Below are 23,326 nucleotides of genomic sequence, written 5' to 3' on the forward strand. Positions count from 1 at the left end.
ATTGGAATAAAATCAACCACATTTGTTACTGTTTTCTGTGTATCATCCTTGTTTTTTGTTCGTATTTTTGTATTCTGTACTTTTTTTTTTTTATCTTTTGTAGTTTTAACTGAGGATTTTATGTGATTTAAATGTATCTCTTTTCTTAGTATATCACTCATACTTCTTATTTTATTCTTTTTAATGGCTGCCCTAGAGTTTGAAATATACATTCATAAGCTATTCAAGTGATTAAACTATTTTGGGATACTTTTTTTACTCAAGAAAATTATTTTACCTAACCCATCTCAAAAAAAAAAAAAGGTTTAATGACTATAATGTATAGTATAAAAATAAATTTGATTAAAAATATTTTTGAATTCACAAACATATTAAAGAGTTTAAGTAAAAGGCAATAGGAGAGACAGAAATTTAGCAGAGAACACCTGTGAAAACATGAGAATGCTCATAATCTTGCAAAAAGGATGTAATGTTTCATACAGAATGAGGAAAATATGTAATCAAATACTGCTTACCTTGTGTTTCACTTCTCTTACAATCATAAAGAAATAGCCAAAAAAAATATGCACATACTCGTATGTGGCTTCAAAGATGTAAGGAAGTTGGTTTAGTCACTCACTTGTCAAATAACATATTTATTACAGTAATTATAACTTAAGGATTCAAAGGCTTCCATAAGATCATTTTTATAAATATGTTCACTTCTTTAGTAAAAAGTAAAAAAATGGAGAAGAGAAGAAAATCTGGGAGTGGGGATGTAGGGGAGGGTGTTTAGGTGGGGAATGGTGGGAGCATTGTTCAAAATTATGCAACAGACACAGAAGAAGAAGAAGGAGGACAAGGAGTGACGAGAAGAAACTCTGGATTTACGGCCCAACAATCTGTGTTTTAATTGGCCCTCCATATGATTCTAATGTATGCTGAAGTTTGAGAACCACTGATTGAAATTAAAGAGAAACCAAACAACTATGTTGGCAAATTTGGATGCTTGCCCAACTTGTACAAGAAAGTATTACAGTAATGATTATCTAAAGGAAAAAGACAATTGCAAAAGAATAGAAATTACCTACTTCAGGTCATTTTTGTGTCAAAAATCCCTGCTTTTTAAAAATATGTAGGAATAAGAGGGAATTTCAGTGTATACAGAGTATGCCAAAAAAAAATGTATATACATTTTAAGAAAGGAAAAAAAACGGTATTAAAATTGTAATACAATGAATGACACTAGCATTCATTTGATTAACAACATCTTTTGAGAGAATGTCATACTACACATTGCTACCGTAACGCAATTCAACTACAAAAAGCAATACATAGATAACAGCTTTTAAAATGTGTACATTTTTCCGGCACCCCTTGTATATATACTTATTAATGGAAACTATAATTAGGATAAATGATCACGAAAACAAGATGGAATACAAGAAGAATGAACAAACGTTTATTAGCTGCATGCTATGTACCTGATATTCATTCACATGCATTCTCCCTTTTAATCTTCACAATCCTCTAGCTAATGGACGAGGACAGTGATGCATGCTCACTCAACATTATGGTGCCTCCATAGATGTGAAATTTGACACCATCATCTGAATTTCAAATGTATTCATGATTATCTAATAATTTATCTTTGGAAATGAATATGCCAGAATGCCTTTCCAGATACTGTGACATAAATGGAGAGGTGTTCATTATCAAAGTTAAAGTGACAACCCATATAGTACTATTTGAAATAGCCCAAATTGGGATATCAGTGTTTAGTAATTAGTTTCAGTCTGCAGTGGGTTGATACAGATCATTTCACTAATTACACAATAAGGCAAGTCTCACATTCATCACATTTGTCGTGTTTTACTCCATTTATAGTATTTTGGTGGGATTTGCTGTACTTAAAATTTACTTGGAAGCAAGTGATCAAAACTCAATGTAAATTAATTGAAGTGAAAGGAGAGTCTACTGAAAGACCATGAACAAACTCAGAGTAGTCAGATAGATGGATAAGTTCTATATTAATTCATGTTCTCCCAGAGGCAGAACCTGAGTCAGGGATGTGAATGCAAGTAATTTATGAAAAAAAAAAAACATTTGTAGAAGAAACCCATTAGGAGGTGGGGACAGGAGAGCAAGGAGGCAGTTCATCAAAAATGTGATTTCAGGTGAAGCCCAGACTCACCTGGTCTTTATGGGAGCTCTGGAGTGTGAATTATACCTCAGAGTTTCTTTCCCATCTAGGCAAAGAATTGAACTTCTGTATTTCCACAACACTCAGGCATTGACTACACCCAGGTGTCACATGCTTTCACCGTGCTTTCTTCAAGCTATCCAAATGGTCAGGAGGTTCCAGACGCCAAAGACAATTATCTGAAAAATGATGCAAGTGTTTGCAATTAGCAGAAAAGCACAAAATGTTGAGGGGTTAAACTCCCAGAATTGGTTATAAAAAAAAATCTGAGGAGATATTGGTGAGAACTAATAGTGTCTGCTAAAGATACACATGCAGCTGAGTTTTAGGAACAACTGGGGCTTGCTTATTGATGTTCTGAGGGGGTTTCCCATTTTTACTCTCTGTGCCAGATTCCTTATTCTGTGCTTAAAGAATACCTTTTCCTACAACATGGCAAACATTACTCCTGTGTTTCAAATATTGCACATTCAGTTGATGGAGAAAGACAAACTCTCTTAATCCCCAAAACAGAAATCCCAGGGAAGGATACACTGACCTCATTTTTCAACCAGCAATCTTTGACTCACCTTGTTCAACTGGAGGTCAAGGGGGAATGGGGGGGGGGGGGGGGGGTTGGGTGTAACAATATGCCAACTCCCTCCAGGTTTATTAGAGTACATATGAAGAGAGAGATAGTTCCCAGAAGAAAGGGTTGATTCTGAGCAGTTGATCCTATAAGTCTAAACTCCACCACCAAGTGTAAACAGTATAGACTTTATATGCAGAATGGGACTTCCTCCTACGCAGTATCTCCTGGTTGAAACGTAAATTGAGAGAGGAAACACAATTGAAAGTAACAATTAAGACTTAATTTCAGAAGTAATAACATTGTAAGTGTAAGTAGGGGAAAAAACAAGGCAAAAATCTTAATCTATATAATGCTACAGGACGAAGAAGGTAATTAAAAATTTTATTATTTTATAATACACATGTGTATATATATGCCCTGTAGATATTAATATTTTACCAAATTTCCCCTTGCTTAATTTTGAAATATTCTACTTTCTGGCACATGCAATAGCTTGTTAAATAATTATGCATGCCTGTTTGCTTGCTTAATTATCAAGACAGATTTTTAAAAGGCTCATTTTCGGTTCTCTCAGTGGAAAGCAATGATTCAAATTGCTTTTACTATAAGAAAGTAATGAAATTTTATTTCCACTCCAATGAAAATAACCACTGTCTTTCAAAGGCACATATATGTTGTAATTGCAAAAACACTGTCATATTTTTCTCTGATGACTTAAATTCCACTTGTAAAGTTTTAATATTCATAAAATTTGAAGGATAGAAAGGATAGAACTCTTTGTAATTAAACTTGTTTAGTCCATACTATTCTAAGCAAAATCCATCACTTAAACCATGCCCAGACAGTGACTGACAATTTAAATTTCTGTCATAAATTAGATCAATGCAAAATAGGAGTAAAATCAAAAATATATTTTGCAAAATGAAGAATGATTTCATTATAATGTTCTTCCCTATGGCACTTCCAAAAAGAAAATAAAGTATCTCAGCACTTTAATATGAAACATTACAAATAATAAATTACATACAATAGCTAGTAGATTCTATTCTGTATGAATATTATATGCAATGAATTAATAATACATTACCTATAGTCTATAATGAATTAAACAGAAGGAAGTAATTCTCTATGGATAAAAGTCTATCTAAGTGCACGGTTTTGTGTGTTTCAGAAGTTTGGTCAAGTGGTCAAGTCTGCTTATACTTATTATAATTTGATTTATGTCACAAGTTTTTTCTTAAGACGCTGTTATGCTTCATTGTTTACAAGATGTAACTTTAAATATTTCTTATTAGAAATAGCCTCAGAACCACAAATATGTCTTCTTCAATTTAACTACAGTTCAGGAAAACCAATAACTTGCATCTGTGTATTTCTGTGAAAAGATCCAATGAACAATCAATAGGTTTTCTTTTAAATAAATTTTATATTTTAGAACAATTTTAGATATACAGAAAATTATAAAACTAGTAGCTTCCATATATACTGTAGGCTGCTTTCCCTATTGCTAGAATAATTGTCTAAGTTTCTCCAAGTAATATTATTCCCTCAGGTATAGAACTATCAATCCTGAAGGATACAGGTCTAGGTTTTCTCTCAGCCTTACCCTGGCTTTTTCCTCAGATACCTATAACTTATCAGTATCTTAGTGATTGTGGATTGTTCTTCTAAGTCAACACTTAAATGACTCATATCTAACATTAATTAAGATCCAATATACTTTATATGCAGTAATTACTTAAGAATCAAAGATCCCATTTGACAAGTCAGAGACCTGAGGCTCAGTAGAAACTTTTGATAATTACAAATGGAATAATTTATTTTTTGTTTTTAATTTTTAATAAATTAAATTTAATAAATTAAAATTTTTAATTTCAAATTTATGTTCTCTCCACCTACAACATGATACTCTGGTATATTTATATATTCCTTACTGTGACTCTTACTATAAAACAGAATGTAGCTATCACCAGAACCAAGAAGTGCAGACATTGTTAGGTTTGTGCAAAAGTAATTGCGGTTTTTGCAATTACTTGTAACCTTTTAAAACGCAATTACTTTTGCACCAACCTAATATGAAATGGAAGTAAATTTTCACTTTAGAGACACTACATACAGGTACCAATCCTTGCATTAACCAGTTTAGTAATATTGGTCTAGTTATTTAAGCTCTTATTGTAATGCCTATTTTCTCTCTATGTAACAGCTGATCCTTTAAATAGGAATGGGAAAATACTTTCTTAATGGCCTGACAATAAATACTGTAAGCTTTTGGGGCAGATCATCTTTTTCACAACCACTGGACTGTACTATTGAAGCAGAATAAAGCGAATAGGCTACAAAAGGGAATGTTAAAATTCATTTAGCCAAACACCATCGTTTAAAGAAGCGTTGTTCAAACTACAGCCTATGGGCCATATCTGGTCCATAACCCATTTCAGTGAATAAGATTCTATTGGAACAAAATACCACCCCTTTGTTTACAAGTTTGTAAATTCTTTAACACTTCCTCCGTCAAGAAGTGTGGTCCATGTCTCTTACTCGTAATTCTGAACTGCCCTTCACGATACACTTGTGTAGAACAGAATGCAGCAGATGTGATGCTTTGTCTGCCAAGGCTGAGTCAGAAAAGGCCATGGAATTTCCACCTGGTTTTCTCTGTTTGCTTTGACAGAAGCCAGCCCACATATGCAAATACCAACTACCCTGACAGCCACATGTATTCACTCCTGTCAACAATAGCCCCAGCTGATCTCCCAGATAATAGCCAGCATCAATTGCCAGCCATGTTAGAAATCCAGTTAGTTCAGGCATCAGATGACTGTAGTCCAGACTGTGATCTGAGTATAACCGCATAAAAGTCTCTAATCAAGAATTATTCAGGCGAGTCCTTACTAAATTCTTAATCCACAAAATTGTGAACGATATAAAATGATTTGAAGGAATTTTTATGCAAGAGCAGAAACCAGAAGAGATATAATACAAATAATAATTCCTCTTATGCTTGTTATAAAAATTCAGTGAGCTAATACATGTAAAAGTACTTAGAACAATGCCTGAGTTAGTATTGTACAAAGTAAACACTTGTGAAAAAAATGTTAGTTACTATTAACATACTGGTTAATTTTAGTTTCCTAATAAAATGGGAAGTAGTGAATTTTGAGCATAAAATTTTAAAGAATAAAAATCACTAAGCTAATAGTGCCTATGGTCCATGATACTTTTAGGGACACACAAAAATGTTTTATTTTTTATTTGTTTTCTTAAATCAGAAGGAAAAGAAGATCTAATAATAGTGAATGCATGACAATGAATACAGTCTGGATTATATTATTCCTTATACCCATGTGGTCATAACATATTTAAACTATTTTTATGGAGGAAGGATCCTACAAAGGCAAGAGTCCCTATAGTTAACAAAAGTTATAATTTGTCTGTGAATATACATATATACACACACAAACACACATACACACATATACATACACAGACACACAAGATATGACAATTAAGTTCATGACTTGTTGCAACGATGTTGCTAACCTTTTTTGATATCAAAGAGATTATTCATTATGAATTTGTACCAACTGGACAAACAGTTAACCAAGTTTACTATTTTGAAGTGCTGAAAAGACTGCATGAAAAAGTTAAACAACCTGAATTTTTCACCAACAATTCATGGCTCTTGCATCACGACAATGCACGAGCTCACAGGGCACTGTCTGTGAGGGAGTTTTTAACCAGTAAACAAATAACTGTATTGGAACACCCTCCCTACTCACCTAATCTGGCCCCCAATGACTTCTTTCTTTACCTGAAGATAAAGGGAATGTTGAAAGAAAGACATTTTAATGGCATTCAGGACATCAAGGGTAATACGACAACAGCTCTGATGGCCATTACAAACAGAGTTCCAAAATTGTTTTGAAGGGTGGACTACATGCTGGCATTGGTGCATAGATTCCCAAGAGGAGTACTTCCAAGGTGACTGTAGTGATATTCAGCAATGAGGTATGTAGCACTTTTTCTAGGGAGAGTTTGTGAACTTAATTGTCAGAACTTGTGTGTGTGTGTGTGTGTGTGTGTGTGTGTGTGTGTGTGTGTGTGTGTGTGTATTGATCTAATTTAGAGCTTCTAGTCCAGATGTTACTCTGGAATTTTTCTTATAATTTGTTTGTTTGTTTTTAAACTCATCTGGCTATTTGAGTCCTTGTTAATTTGCCCATTAAGCTAAACCTTTGTGAGAGTAATTCATATATGAAGATAAACTGAAATTGTTATTGGTTAAAAGTCAAATGCTGGGGAAATGAGAACAGATAGCAGTGAACCTCAGGAGATTCATTTAGGGTGAATAATATCGGATTTTCACAGAGATGCCAGACTTCTTGTTATCTCATCCTAAATCTGCTCTTAATTTTATGCTTAAGCTCACCTCCACTCGAAGCAGTTTCATCTCTAAAACTGCAAAGATGATCTCGGAAAGTTGTTAGAATTTTACATGTTTTCATTGGCTCAGGTTTATTTGGAAATGGGGAGGTTTCAAATTTTGAAAATATCTTTTAATCTGCTCTGTGAAAGACAATATCAAGAGATGAGAAGATAAACCACAGTCTTATTTTGCAAAAGGCGATCTTTGCAAAAGATACATCTTATAAACAACTATTGTTTAAAAAGTACAAAAACTCTTAAAACTCAACAGTAAGAAAATAAACAATCCAATTAAAAACAGGTCAAAAACCTTAACTGATACATCATTTAAGAAAATATTCAGATGGAAAATAAGCACACGAAAGCATACTCAATATCATAGTATATCATCAAGAAAATGCAAATTATAATAATAGTGATAACAATACACACCTATTAGAAAATCTGGAACACTGACAACACCAAATGCTGACAAGGGTGTTGAGCAACAGGAACTCTCATTAATTGCTGATAGGCAAGCAAAATGGTGCAGGCATCTTCGAAGACAGTTTGGCAGTTTCTTACAAAACGAAACATCCTTTTACCATGTGATCCAGCAATCATGTTCCTTGGTATTTACCCAAAGGAGCTGAACACTTATGTCTACACAAAAACCTACACATGGATGTTTATCGCCACTTTTATTACTGCCAAAACATGGAAGTAACCAAGATGTTGTTCAGTAAGTGAATGGATAAATGAACTGTAGTACATCCAAACAATGGGATATCATTCAGTGCTAAAAAGAAATGAGCTATGCAGCTATGAGAAGACATGCAAGAAACATAAATGAATGTTATTAAGTGAGGAAAGCTAATCTGTGAAGGCTACATACTGTAAGATTCCAACTACATAATATTCTGGAAAAGCAAAGCTATAGATAACAAAAAAAAATAAGCAGTTGGTAGGGAATGCGCAGGGGGAGATGAATAGGGGGAGCACAGAGAAGTTTTAGGGCAGTGAAAATACTCAGATAGATGCATGTCATTATACATGTGACCATAGAATATACAACAGTAAGAGTGAACCATAATGTAGGCTGTGAACTTTGGGTGATTTTGAAGATGAATACAGGTTGATAAACTGTAACATATGCACCACTCTGGCGGGGGATGTTGATAATGGAAGAGGTTATGCATGTGTGGGGCAGGAGATACAGGAGATATGTCTGTATCTTTTCCTCAATTTTATTGTGAACTTTAAAATGCTCTAAAATAAACTATTATTAAAAAAAATATCTTAAGGTGGCATAATATATGTAGGCCATTATTGGTATATTTAGACTGCAATTTACATAAAAGTATATTCCTCTCTCATTTTTTTGAATTTGTGTATTGCATCAGTATTTAGAGAATACCTTTAAATTTTAAGTGAACTCTATGATTCCTTTAGCAGAATGAAGTATTGCCAGTCATTTCTTTATTCTTCCAAGTTGATCTCAAATTAGTTCTAAAAAGAAAGGTAATCAAGACCCTGAAGCACTCGATATATCCATTCATTGAGCACAGCTATTGCTGAAAAAGGAGCAAATATGTTTTATTTCTAAATCAGATCATTCCAACTAATATTGACCAAAATACAGTTATCTAACGAGACTGGAAGAGAGTCTTACTACAGACATCTCCAAAAATAAACTACAGTCTGTTTTAGCTAATATTTTTTGATTATTATTTTTAAAAGATCTTCACATCGGAGTACATATATCTTTATGGATAATTTTTTTTCAGATTTTTTGGGCAGCTACCCAGGAGAGGGATTGCTGGGTCATATGGTAATTCTATTCTCAATTTTTTTGAGGAACTTCCACACTGCCTTCCACAGAGACTGCACCAATCTGCATTCTCACCAACAGTGTATGAGTGTTCCTTTTTCTCCACAGTCTTTCCAACAGTTGTTATTATTTCTCTTGTTGATGACAGCCATTCTAACTGTGGTGAGGCGATATCTCATTGTGGTTTTTATTTACATTTATCTGATAATTAGTGATGTTGAGAACCTATCTACAAATAAATGTAAGTTTTTATAAGAATTTCAATGTAGACCGTGCATTTCCAGATTACTAGATTTCATAACAATAAAATTCTAAAATGAGAGGAGGAGCTCATAGTGATTAATTTTTTTAAAGATATTTAAAATATTGTTATCGTTTCACAAGGAAAGAACACTTTAATATCTCAAAAGGAGGAACATCATTGCTTCAAAACAAAGGATGATCTTTGGCATGATAAATTATTTTCATTTTAGCAACATACACTCAGTCATTGGTTTTATTCATTCTCATTTTACCACAGAATTTTCAAAATCTATGCACAGAAAAACTCGGCTCATACATTGAAGTTTGTAAAATCAAAACTAAATACAATGAAATTATGAAAAGAAGTGCGGTCCGTTTATTCAACAAAGTTAATATAGGTATGTTTTTACAAAGGTTTCATCAAGGAGGATACTCACAAGCTGAATCCTGGGATATGAAAGATAATGGAGGATGAAGTAAAGATAGAAATGTATAAATTTTATTCATATAGCCCAGTCATTATAAGTTTGGCTTTTGTGTCAGGAATTAGGTTGAATACTGACTCTGCTCTGTAACTTTGGGCAAGTCTCTCGACCTCTTAAACATAAATTAGTTTAAATTCCATAAATGGAATTTTAAAATATGGATTTCTTAAATTATGTAGGCTGTGATTACACAAAAAATATTCATGCAAAAAGCTGTGCCTATCTAGCACATATTAAATGCTAAATAAATACTGTTAAGTGTTCTTTTTATCATCATTTTTATTACTATTACTATTATGATTTTATGTAGAGTGAAATGTACAACAAGGTGTGTGAAAGGTGGTGTGAGTGATAGGTACATATGTTTCAGAACATAGAGCATAAATTATGTTTCACTAAGGTCCTGGACCTGTAGGGCAGCCAACCTGTATTTTGTTCTTAGAAGTAAATCTCTCTTTAGTGAAGAAGTTAAGAAAATTTGCCTCCATTGGCTGATTTAGCTTCTAGGGCTGATATAGCTTCTTTGTTTCATGTTGTCTGTTTCTCCCTCATGAGGTGATCATAGTTCCCTCATGAGGTGATGGTTATATTTGTCTTTTAGTTTTTTGTTCCCTCACATGAGGTGCTGTTGTTTTTATTTCCCTCATGTGAGGTGATGGTTAGCTTAGGATTAAGAAAATTCTCCCTCTTCTCATCCCCAGCAAGAGAGATATGGGATCATGTTACTTTATGTCTGTTTTGCCCACATCAGCAGATGAGGTGAAGAAGTAACTAAGTTATGTCAGAGTGACATGACAGGCACATTGCCAGGCTTTTGAAGGTCTTGGGCCAATGGTCCCAGGTGAGAACAGTAGGTATTGTTTTTCCAAATGAACTGGCCCTTCAACCGGATAAGCATTATTTTTATCACAGTAACTGCCAAAGCTTCCTGGAACTGGTTATTCCCTAAGGGGAAAGCAGGAAAAAGGAACTTGGCTCTAAGGTACATTTAAAGAGATATTATAAGCCAGACCTCAGTTGACAGTGTAGTCATCATTCGTCATTAGTGGTTCTTCATCATTCCAGCTTTCTTGGGAATTTGTATGCAGCTTGCAGCTAACAGTGGGAGATGCCTCAGTTTTCCAGCTGTGGACCTGGCAAGGTTTTGATTCCTGACCTTTCCAGTGCTGTTTCCCCATAGTTTGGTGAGCTTTCCAGTGCTGTTTCCCCATAGTTTGGTGAGCTACTGTAATAGTTGCTATCCTACAGAATTTCGTACTGCTTTTGGATTGTTATTAATATATACATACATACAGAGTTTAGTCTTAACCACCTTTACTTTTTGTCATTAGCACATTGTTTAAGTGCCTTTGTATTTTGCTATTCTATATTGTTAAATAAATTGATTGCATATTGCTAAACAAATTAATTAGTTCCTCTCTAGCATGTGCTCCTCTATCTTTTCCCTGCTCCTCATTATACTCTTTTTCATATTACTGAGAACAGATTGGAAGAAACAAGAATTGCAACACAAATAATAGTTTGGAGCCTGTTTGAAAGGTTCAAGTGACACAGCATGATGGTGTACTATGGAGAAAGTGGTTATGAGAAGGAAGATAATCATGAAGATTGTAGGGTTATTTATTTAGGAAACAGTAAATGTGGTAAATCAGCACGTATTGGGGTATTTGTGATGAAGACAGAAGAGTTTACGATGCACCCCAGATGTACGATTCAATCATTCTATGTACCTCGATATAAACATTTCTAGATATCCAGAATGAACTAATTGTGCAGAGTGAGAATGAATTTTTAAAAAATAATTAACCCCTTTGATCTCATATTCAAAGAAACAACTTGTAGTGACTGAACTAGTTCACACGTGGTAGAAATCAGGTCTGAAATGTCTGTCTGATCCTCTGTGAAATTAAAATATTGGGTGGTAAAAACATGCAGTACTTGCATTGTATTCCAAAGTTTTAAGGGAAAGGATATTGGCTTAGTTGACAATTGTTATACGAAATTTATTGGTTTAAATGGATGGTTTTGTATGAAGCCCAACCTCTGTCAAAAATAAACGCAAGCACTACTCAAAGTAAAATGCTACGAGCACTCACTAACAGGGAAACACATGCTAAAAGGCAAATTTAGTTAAGAAAATGATGAATGGCAGCTTCAGGTTCTGGTCTGGAAAATAACTTTTTAGCTTTGCAAATAGCAATGTTAACTTCATTTAAACTTGACTTTTATAATTTGTGTTTGTCCATTCAAGCAATGAATGATAGATTAAATAATAAAATAAAAATACTGAAATAAAGATATACTCCCCGTTTATCAGGTTGTCCATACAATATTATTGTCAGGCAGGTCAGTAGTAATATTGACAATTTAATACACAACATGTAAGGTGCCAGTAGCTTAACCTATCTTCCATTAAAAACATGAGCAGGAGAGTAAGCTTAAAATGTTAACAAAATTTTAAGTTGCTAAAATAATTCCAATATTCTTTTCACAGATAAAAATTTATAAAATTTCTTAAAATTATTTTACTCACACATATCACAGTTATGGCATTGAATGAACACATTGCTGACCCTGAAAAGGGAATAATTCTTTGCATTGACACCATTCAACTCAGTAGTCTTTCTTAGAGCTCCATAGAACAATAAAGGATTCTAATTTCCCTGTTCCATTTAATACCCAGAAGAGATGTTTGAGTTTAACAAAACATGTTATGGCGTTGCAACCAAATGATGTGAATAAAGAGCAAATCAAAACTCTGGATAAACCTGGATCAAAGTGTGGCATATGTTGCAATAGATATTGGGGGACTCTGCCTTCTTATGACTTAGTAGTTGGAAAAGCTATTAAATCTGCTTTTAAGTAGGAAAATTGTCACTTCAAAGGTAAAATGAATTCACCTAGTGAAATTCATTGTTGGATTTAAGTCCTCTACCCATTTTTGAATCAGGTTGTTGTTGTTTTTTTTGTGTTTTTTTTTTTGAGATATAGAACTTATTTATATATTCTAGATTTTAATCCCTTATCAGATATACGAGTTGCAAATATTTTCTTCTATTGATGATAAATTTGTAAGCAATATGAAATCTGTCCTTTTTATCACTTTATCACCCATGTCTAACACACTTATACCATTTATTCCTGTACTTTCAATGATACATGTTTATATATTCTTTATAGAAGAAATAAAACTGAAAGTAAAAACATCAAATATTAATTGATTATCTCTCAGTAAAGAAAATGATTATTTTTATCTGCGGCTTTGCTTTTCTGTATTTTCCAAATTCTGTCTACTGAAATACACATTTTTACATCAGAGAGAGTTATTAACCCTGCCCACAAAATAGGAAGTTTAGAGAAGAAATTTTATACATAATGAAGCTGAATAGAATCTGAAGTTACAGTAAGAGTTCATTTAGAGCAAGGGTGTCAAAACTGCGGCCCACTGGCCAACTGCGGTCCGCAATCCATTGTTAATTGGCCCACAGCAAATTCCAAAAATATATTTAGTTTACTTAAATAAACCAGGTGAGGCAATACGTACTTCACCTCGAGTGAGTGGCCCGGCTGTTTGTGTATTTTACCGCATAGGGCCCTTGGTAAAAAACGTTGAAAAAAGTTTGGACACCCCTGATTTAGAGTTTCTCCCTATCCAATGTGTGGAACCTCCTTAATACTCCTGAGACGGTAAGTGCCAGACACAATGCTTAGTGTTTTGAATTGATTTATACTTATGGTCACAACAGCTTTTGGTAGCAGGCGCTGTTATTATATAACTACAGTATGTTTGGAGAGTCTGAGACTTAAAGAGATTAAGTAGAAAACACAAAAGTAATTATTGAACCTAGGATCAAACAAAAATTCATATAAGAGAGCTTGACTCCTATTGCTACACTACATTTTACTGTTTTAAAATGAAACTTGCAGATATAATACATACATGTAATGGTATATTACTTGGCCATAATAAAAGATGAAATACTGCCATGTGTTAAACATGGTATACTGTAAGATTATCATGTTAAGCGAAATAAGTCAGAAACAAAAATTCGAGAACCATGTAACTTCACTCATATGTGGGATATAAAACCGAAAGCAGCAAATGAACAAGACAAACAAACAAACAAAACTCATAGACAGCCAACAGTTTATTGTTTATCAGAGGGTAAAGGGGGTCAAATATACCATCATATAAGGAAAACTGACTCTAGGTGGTGAACACATAATGCAACATATAGATGATGTATTATGTAATTGTACACTTGAAACCTATATATTTTTACTAACCAATGTCATTCCAATAAATTTAATAAAAATAAAGAAAAAATATACAGAGGGTGCCAAAAAATGTATACACATTTTAAGAAAGAATAATTGTATTAAAAGTGTACAAAATTGTATATACCAATTTGTACCAATTGTACAAAATTATATATACCAATAACAAAAGATGACTACAAGTCACGTTTGACTTCTGCAATTACAAGAGTTGCTCAGAATGGTTACCATCAGAGTCCAGACACTTTTCATTACGGCAAACTACTGCTTGAGCAACGGTGACCAAAGTGTCCCCTTGCATACATTTTTTTGGCACCCCTGGTGTGTGTGTATGTGTGTGTGTGTGTATTTATATATTACTGATTTTCTAATATCAAAAAAATTAAAATGAAAACTATAAATATAAGATTTGCTCTATCAAGTTATCAATGGTGATCATGACTTTTTTTTTTTTTTTAATTCTATGTGAGCCAGGTGTCAGATTAAACACTCCTCTTCATGACCCAAGCAGGTTAAGCATTACAAACTAAATAACTGCTTCCTTAAAAAGATAGACATAAATTAAAATTAAGCAAAATATCAAAGATACATCAACTGCATATGCTTCAATAAAAGAAATAAAACTTTCAATTGATTATTATTTATTTTAAAATAAGACAATTTACTTTTAACTGTAAATACATTGGTGATTTATGTTGAAATTTATATTAGATATAAGTAAAAATAGGTCATTTGAATACTCACCATGAAAGCAAATAAATATAAATTACCAACACTTTTGTTAAATTATAGTTTTCTCTGAAGAAAAGCAGAAAAAGAACTATGGCAGTACATACTGTTATCATTATCCAAATAATAAATCATACCAATTATTTCTGGAAGGATATTCTTTTCCCTGACACTGATTCTAGCATGTATTGATCATACAGATTTTAATATAAGCCTCATTAAGTAACATAATTAAAAAGTGCTTCAATTTTGCTTTGTAGAGGAAAGAGGACTCTTCTGGTGGACAGCATTTATGTTTCCCCTCTGGAAAAAAAATGGAAGTTTTTCTAATTAAATGTATATACACTGACACTATTTACACAGTCGTCCTAAATGTTATAATCTAGAAAAATCAGATGATGTGACACTAAAAACATAGAGTTTAAATAACTTGGAATAATGTTTAATATAAGCTTTCATTAAGTTTCATATATATTCATCATCAGGATTACGGTGGAAATGTTCTAAAAAGTCAACTTCCTGGACTTAACATTCTCTCCTTGAACAACAGTTCTTCGGTAGGACCCAAGTATCTCTCCAAAATGTCAAGTATTTTAATTGAGATTTTTGTGAGTGTGGATTATAGTTAGCTAATCATTTTCTTTTCTTTTCTTTTTTAATTAAAGTTTATTGGGGTGACAATTGTTAGTAAAGTTACAAAGATTTCAAGTGTAAAATTCTGTATTACATCATCTATAAATCAAACTGTGTGTTCACCACCCAGATTCAGTTCTCCTTCCATCACCATATATTTGATCCCCCTTACCCTCATCTACCACCCCCTCTCCCCCCTTACCCTCTGGTAACCACTAAACTATTGCCTGTGTCTATGAGTTTTTGTTTCTCATTTGTTTGTCATGTTCTTTTGTTGTTTTTGGCCTGGTGGCTCAGGTGTTTGGAGCTCTGTGCTCCTAATGCCAAGGTTGCATTAGGTTTGATTCCCATTTGCGTCACTTTATTGTCTAACAGTTGATAAAGTAGTATCATTAACGTTAAATAAAGAAAATGTCATATTTTCATAGCAAGATATACAGATGATATATTTGATATCAGGTTGTAAAACTTTAAGACAAAAATAGTTTAAAAATTAAGAGAAATATTTGTTTCTACACAATAGTGTGTATATTGGCCTTTTAAAAAAATAGGTCTAAATCTTCATAAGCACGCGACAACCCTCGCATTGATATCCAACAATTATACCAAATAGGGAAGAAATGTTGTTGCCTAAAAATATGTTAGGACAGGTGTTATCAACCATAAAGGAATACTAGTGTGGCTTCTATAAAATGTATTGATAGGACCAACTATTACAACACTATTTTTACACGTGTATTAATATCTCCATTTCAAATAGTAATAATATTTGAATATCATGGCTATAAAGATTATGAAATCATCCTACATTTACTGTGAGAATTAAGTTCCAGAAACCATGGTAACAATTTTTTTTTACTGAAGAAATTGAAACCTTATAGGAATTAAAAAAATAAATAAATAAAAAACTAAGTGTTTAAATGTGGTCAATAAGCCTGTGAAAGCCATTATAAATATGTGTTCTTTCATAAAAATAAATAAATAAGCCCCATTTTTTCTCCTAATGCTGTCTTAGAAATAGTGACACTCTAATGTTTAATGGACTATATAAAAATGTAGTATAATTCACTTTAATTGCAATTATGCAATGCAGTGTGTTTGATTAGGAAATATGACTTTAAAAAAAATTACCAACACAGGATTTCCAGCTTTCACTCCAGATATAGAAAACTAAAAGGAATATTATTCCCCCCTATTAAACAATACTGTCACCTAGAGCAAAAACAACCACAACAACAATGCTGGATAATCAGCAAATTCACAACTTTTCTTGTACCCATCAAGGAGCTAAGTAAGATCACAGGCTAACCAACTAACCCACAATCTACGGAAAGATAGTGACCTTCTGATGAAGCCCAAAGTACCTGCTTAACTGGGACCCACACTGCTGTACTCCAGTAAGATTAATTTAGCTAAGTTTTTTAAGAAATTCCTTTAGGTGGAGTATGGACTTCTGAAAAAATATGAAACCTTGAGAAGGAAGATGCAGACACTAGGAAAATTCACACCCACTTACAAACTATTCTCAGCGACCTCTTCAAGTACTCGAGAAAAATACAGGCTACACTACTGAGAAAACATCCTTTGTGATATAGACGTAGAGGAGGTGACTAGCAGTAATTGAGGGAGTCATCTCCATGTTCTCTATTATACAATTAAAGGTTAAGGCTTAACCTTCTGCGGAAGGGGCACAGAAAAAAAAAAAGAGAGAAAACAAAATTGCTCTAGTGAAAGCCCATTGCAGCTGAGAACATGGAAAAGGAAAAACCAAAACAAACAAACAAATAAACAAAAAACAACTCTACTCTTGGGAGAGCAACAATGATTCATGCTGGGTCTAGACATACGGGATCACAGGATCATTAGGAGGGTCCTCCCCAACTCCCCACCTCAGAACTATCGCCTCCCCAACCCCTGTCCCTGGACCCAAGGCAAAGTGCCTGCGTAAGACTAAGTCTTAGAAGAGAGAAAGTCCTTGTCCAGTTGTCACACTTCCCCACAACCAAGTGAGAAAGCACTGAGTAACAGATGAGAGCTCTCTACTTCTGGGAAAAGGACCAGAACGTGGAGGAAGACCATTCCTGAACAATAGCACCAAGGGAGAGACCTAAAGCTGAGAGTGGGGCAGACATTGAGGAAGTGTGGGGAAAAACACACACGTAATTCCAACAAACAACCCCAGGCATGGAGTAACACTAGAGAAATTTGAGACCTGTTGTGTACTGACATATTCAAACCTAACTCAACTATGACAAGATTGACTCAATACCTCCCCTTGACACACACACACTGGCTTAGCTGGAGGCAACGAAGGTTAGCTGGAGTTAAAATTCTTCTGGTAATCAGAAACTATATAGAAGTGAAAGCTTTTACACTTGACTTTTTAGGATGAGAACCTCATAGTTGAGGAGTGAAAATACTGCTGTTTTTGACAATCGACAAAGCAGATAATGTATATTTCTTAATGAACATTTAGTTTTTGTGTGAAATGCTACTGAATATGAAGCAGTAATTACTAATATTGGTGTCATTTTTCTCCTACGAATATTATCTCTTAATAAAATTAAAATGATTAAGTTTAAATAATGAGTGTCAGTGTGATGGCTACTGAAAATTTGATATATAAAATTACAAATAAATCCCAATGACAAGAAAGATTTATATATGCAGATCAGGATTCACTTTAATGGATAGTGGTACTTCTAAACAGAATACCTATTTGTGCTGGCTTGACTAATGTTTCACATACATAAACAGTCTTCTCAGCGTTTGTTGAAATAGATTATTTTTTGTTGTTGTTGTCTTTTTATATACACTATCTGAGAGCCAGACACAAATATATAGCAGCCTGTTAACATCCTGTATCCTTACAAATATCATTGTAAGTGTAAAACAAACATATAAAAACTTGTCAGCGAATTTAAAATAGTTATCAGAGTCCAGTTCACACTTTTCATTTTTTCATAAAATTAATATTTTTTGCCTTCCCTAGTAACCTGCTTTCTACCTTGAGGAATTCATAGAGTAGTGGGGAAACACACATACAGCAGTCAGGCAATTAAGCTCTCCAACTCACCCTAGAAAAAGGGCTGAATATCACTACAGTCACCTTTGATGTACACCCCTTGGAAAGTTATGCAATGATGCAAGCACCTAGACCACCCTTTAAAGTAATTTTGGAACTCTTTCTGGAATGGCCATCAGAGCTCTCGTCGTATTACCCTTGATATCCTGAATGTCATCAGAAATGTCTCCCTTTCAATATTTCCTTTATCTTTGGGTAAAGAAAGAAGTCATTGGGGGCTAAATCAGGTGAGTAAGGAGGGTGTTCCAATACAATTATTTTTTTACTGGCTAAAAACTCCCTCACAGACAATACCATGTCAGCTGGTGCATTGTCATGATGCAAGGGCCTTGAATTGTTGGTGAAAAGTTCAGGTCGTCTAACTTTTTCACTAAGCCTTTTCAGCACTTTGAAATATTAAACTCGGTTAACTGTTTGTCCAGTTGGTACAAATTCATAATGAATAATCCCTCTAATATCAAAAAAGGTTAGCAACATCGTTGCAACAAGTTCGTGAACTTAATTGTCAGACTTTATACACACAGAAATGCACACTGATCATCATGATATCATCAACCTCCTCATAGCCTATGGGAAAACACGGAGGCAGAAATGCACAAGTTATTTCAAAATTTATTGGGGTGACATTCATTAATAAAATTGTATAGAATTCAAGTGTATATTTCTATAATATATCATGTATATATTGCATTGTGTGTTCACCACCCAAAGTCAAATATCCTTCCATCACCATATATTTGACTGCCTTTACTGTTTTTTATCTCTCCCGCTTCACTTTTCCCCTTTGGTAACCACTAAACTGTTGTCTTTGTCTGAGTTTACGTTCGTTTGTTCGTCTTGATCATTTGTTGCTTTCAGTTTTATACTCCATATATGAGTGAAATCATATAGTTCTTTACTTTTTATCTCAGACTTATTTTGCTTAGCATCATAATCTCAAGATCCATCCATGCTGTCACAAATGGCAGTATTTCATCTTTTCTTATGGCTGAGTAATATTCCATTGTATATATGTACTACACCTTCTTTATCCAATAAGCTATCAAAGGACATGTCAGTTGTTTTCATGTCTTGGCCACCATGAATAATGCTGCAATGAACATACAGATACATATATCATTACAGATAAATGTTTTCAGGGTTTTTTTTTGTGTGTTTTTATGGTTAATTACCCAGAAAAATGATAACTGGGTTGTATGGAATTCAATTCTTAATTTTTTGAGGAACCTCCATACTGTTTTCCATAGTGTCTATATCAATTGACATTCCCACCAGCAAGTGTATGAGGGTTCATTTTCTCCACAGTCTCTCCAACACTTGTTATTACTTGTTTTGTTGATAATAGCCATTCTAACAGTTGTGAGGTGGTATCTCATTATGTTTTGATTTGTATTTCCCTAATAGCTACTGAAGTTGAGCATTTTTTTCATATATCTGATGACCGTTTGTATGTTTTCTTGGGAGAAGTGTCTGTTTTGGTCCTCTGCCCCTTTTAAAATGGATTGTCTTTTTTGTTGTTAAATTGTATGACTTCTTTATATATTTTGGATATTAGCACCTTATAGGAGGTGTTGTTTGCAAATATCGTCTTCCATTTGGTTAGTAGGCTCGTTTTTTTGTTTGTTTGTTTGTTTTTGTTTTTTAACAGTTTCATTTGCTGTGCAGAAACTTTTTAGTTTGATATGGTTCTGTTCATTTATTTTTGCTCTTACTTCCTCAAATAGACCAATCAACAGAGAGGAAACTGAAACAATCATCCAAAACCTCACCATAAGCAAAAAGCCCAGGACAGATGGCTTCACTAGTGAATTTTACCAAACATTAAAAAAAAAAAAATATATATATATATATATATATATATATATAATACCTGTTTGTCTCAAAATTTTCCAAAAAAAAATTGAAGAGGAGGTAATACTCCCTAACTCATTTTATTAGGCCAACATTACCATAATACTAAAACTTGGTAAGAAAAGTACACAAGAAGAAAGCTACACACCAGTATATCTGATGAATACAGATGCAAGAATCCTAAACAAAATACTAGCGACTTAAATACAACAATACATTAAAAAGATTTTACATCATGATCTAGCGGGATTCATTCCTGGGGTACAAGGATGGTTAAACACACATAAGTTGATCATGTGAAACGCCACCTTAAAAAAAAATGATACAAATCACATGATCATATCAATAGATGCAGAAAAAGCATTTCACAAGATGCAACATCCATTTATGATAAAAACACTTAATAAATGGGTATAGAAGGAAAGTACCTCAACATAATAAAGGCCATATATGACAATCCCTCAGGTAGTATCACACTTAATAGTGAAAAACTAAAAGCTTTTCCTTTACAATCAGGAACAAAACAAGAATATACCTTTCACCAGTATTATTTAACATAATATTGGAAATCCTAGCCAGAGCAATCAGACAAGAGAAAGAAATAAATGCATCCAAATTGGGAAGGAAGAAGTCAAACTGTCACTTTTTGCAGATTACATGATTCTTTGTAGTACAGAAAACCATAAAGAATCCACCAAAAAACTATTAGAAACAGTAAACAAATACAGTAAAGTTGCAGGGCACAAAATCAATGTACAAAAATCCATTGTGTTCCTATGTACTAACAATGATATTTAAAAATAAATAAATAAATGAAACAAGCAATTTATTTTGCAATTGCAACAAAAAGAATGAAATAACTAGGAACAAACTTAACAGAGGATGTGAAAGACATATACACTAAAAACTATAAGACATTATTAAAAGAAATTGAAAAAGACACTAAGAAATGGAAAGATACCTGTGTTCATGAGTTGGAAGAATCAACATAGTTAAAATGGTCATATCACACAAAGCAATATACAGCTTCAATGCAATCCCCATCAAAATACCAATGGCATTTTTCATAGAACTAGAATAAATTATCTTAAAATTTATATGGAATCAGAAAATACCCCAATTAGCCACAACAATCTTGAGAAAGAAGAATGAGACCAGAAGTATCACACTCCGTGACTTCAGTTTATACTAACTACAAAGCAACAATAATCAAAACAGTATGCTATCGGCAGAAAAACAGATACACAGGAACATAACTGAGAATCCAGAAATAAGCCCACATATACATGGGCAGATAATTTTTGACAAAGAAGCCAAAGACATACAGTGGAGAAAAGAAAGCCTTTTCAAAAAATGTTCTGGGAAAATTGGAAAACCATATGCAAAAGAATAAAACTAGACTGCTACCTGTCATCATGTATCAAAATTAACTCAAAATGGATCAAAGACTTAAATATAAGACCTGAAACAATAAATTGCACAGAAGAAAATGTAGGTATCAAACATGTGGACCTTGGTTTTAGAGAGTATTTAATGAATTTGACCTCAAATGCACAAGTTAATTTGAAAACATAAATTTCAAGACAGCTAATCCAGCCTCGGGGTTAGGGTTAAATAGAAAGAGGACAGATTGTTTGAGAAGACTTCCTGAGTGCCCGATGTGAGTCAAGTTCTGAAAAGTACATACTCAAGGCAAAGAAAAGGAAAGAAAAAAATACTAAAGCGTCACTTTTTTCTAGTTGATCTGATAAAAAGTGTGAGGAAGATGTATATTCACATGTTTTCCTCAGGGTGGTTCATAAAAACAGAGAAATAATGCCCTGGCTCCTCAGTTTAATTCACGAATTTAGATTTCAGACTCTATCTAGATAGACTCTATCTAGATAGGCAATTAAACATAACTGAAATGGAACAAAATATATGAAACTGTTTCAAACTCAGGAAAATTAAGTACGTTTCATGAAACATTTTATGCAGTAAGTGTGTTGTGTGTGTGTTTTGTGTGCATGCATATGCAAATGCTCAGGGTCTAGTACTTCTTACTAGATTTTGGTTTTAAAAACTTTGAAAACCATAGACCCACCTACCTTTGCTTCAGGCTTTAAGCGTTGAAATAAACTTTTATTTTATTTTTTTTTTCCCCAGTAGAAGCTGTTCTTTGAATCATATGTTTTCCACTTGGTAGCAGAGCGATATAATCAGAGATGAGGGAATTGGTGCCAGCTGACTTTATAGACTAGTCTCCTTTGCACTGAAGTTATATATACACGTGTGTGTGTGTGTGTGTGTGTGTGTTTATAAATTAAATCCCCTAGATTCCAAAGTAGAATATTAGAATTCATCAGCTAATAATAAAGCAACTTCTTATCTAGTTTTGCCTTTGCTCCCTATGTATGTATTTGTTTTGATTACTTCCCCAGTGGAAAAGGGAGCTAAAATAAATAAATATATGGTGTTTCTGTATCTGCTGTCTATACATCTTCAAAATGTAATGACTGAATGGGTCAAACTGAGGTCATCAAGGAAATGATTTCGTGTATTCTCTGGTTAAAAATTTCTTAAAGTTTTTCCCTCTATATAAGATTATGTTCATAGATCATGCATACATGCATTCTTACCCTAAATAAAATATTATTGAGCATCCCCCATAGACAACATTAAAAAGGATAAATCAACTCGTTGTTTCTATAAAGACAAAAAAAAGTTAATAATTGTTTACTGACCAGAACATATACACTATTTTTATTCTCATAACACTGCAATAATTGGATTATTCAACCTGTTTGAAAGATGAAGATACCCAGGATTAGAAAGTGTATGTAACCAGTACTTAGTCAAGTACTTATGAGTCAGTAAAAGGACTCTTAGATCTAGCTAACATCAAACCCATGATGGTGATGTTGTCTGTCTACTGTTACTTCTTTTTGTAAGCTAATTATTTATGTAAGATGACTATGTATTAATACCTATGCCTGTTAATAAAGGTGTTCAGAATGTCATATGAATAATTACATTTTTTACTGCATTCTGT

At 33.5% G+C, this 23,326-nt stretch overlaps 1 long non-coding RNA gene across 1 annotated transcript in view; it reads right to left on the bottom strand.

Moving 5' to 3' along the window:
- Nucleotides 1–2,177: 2,177 nt before the first annotated feature.
- The window catches only part of LOC117031346 (uncharacterized), a 107,168-nt gene continuing 86,019 nt past the window's right edge, over nucleotides 2,178–23,326 (bottom strand). Inside the window, exon 3 of the long non-coding RNA XR_004424507.1 lies at nucleotides 2,178–2,361. This is a non-coding gene — a long non-coding RNA (uncharacterized LOC117031346). The remainder of the gene's footprint in view (nucleotides 2,362–23,326) is intronic.

This window comes from Rhinolophus ferrumequinum, chromosome 11, assembly GCF_004115265.2.
Source record: "Rhinolophus ferrumequinum isolate MPI-CBG mRhiFer1 chromosome 11, mRhiFer1_v1.p, whole genome shotgun sequence".
Taxonomy (NCBI): Eukaryota; Metazoa; Chordata; class Mammalia; order Chiroptera; family Rhinolophidae; genus Rhinolophus; species Rhinolophus ferrumequinum.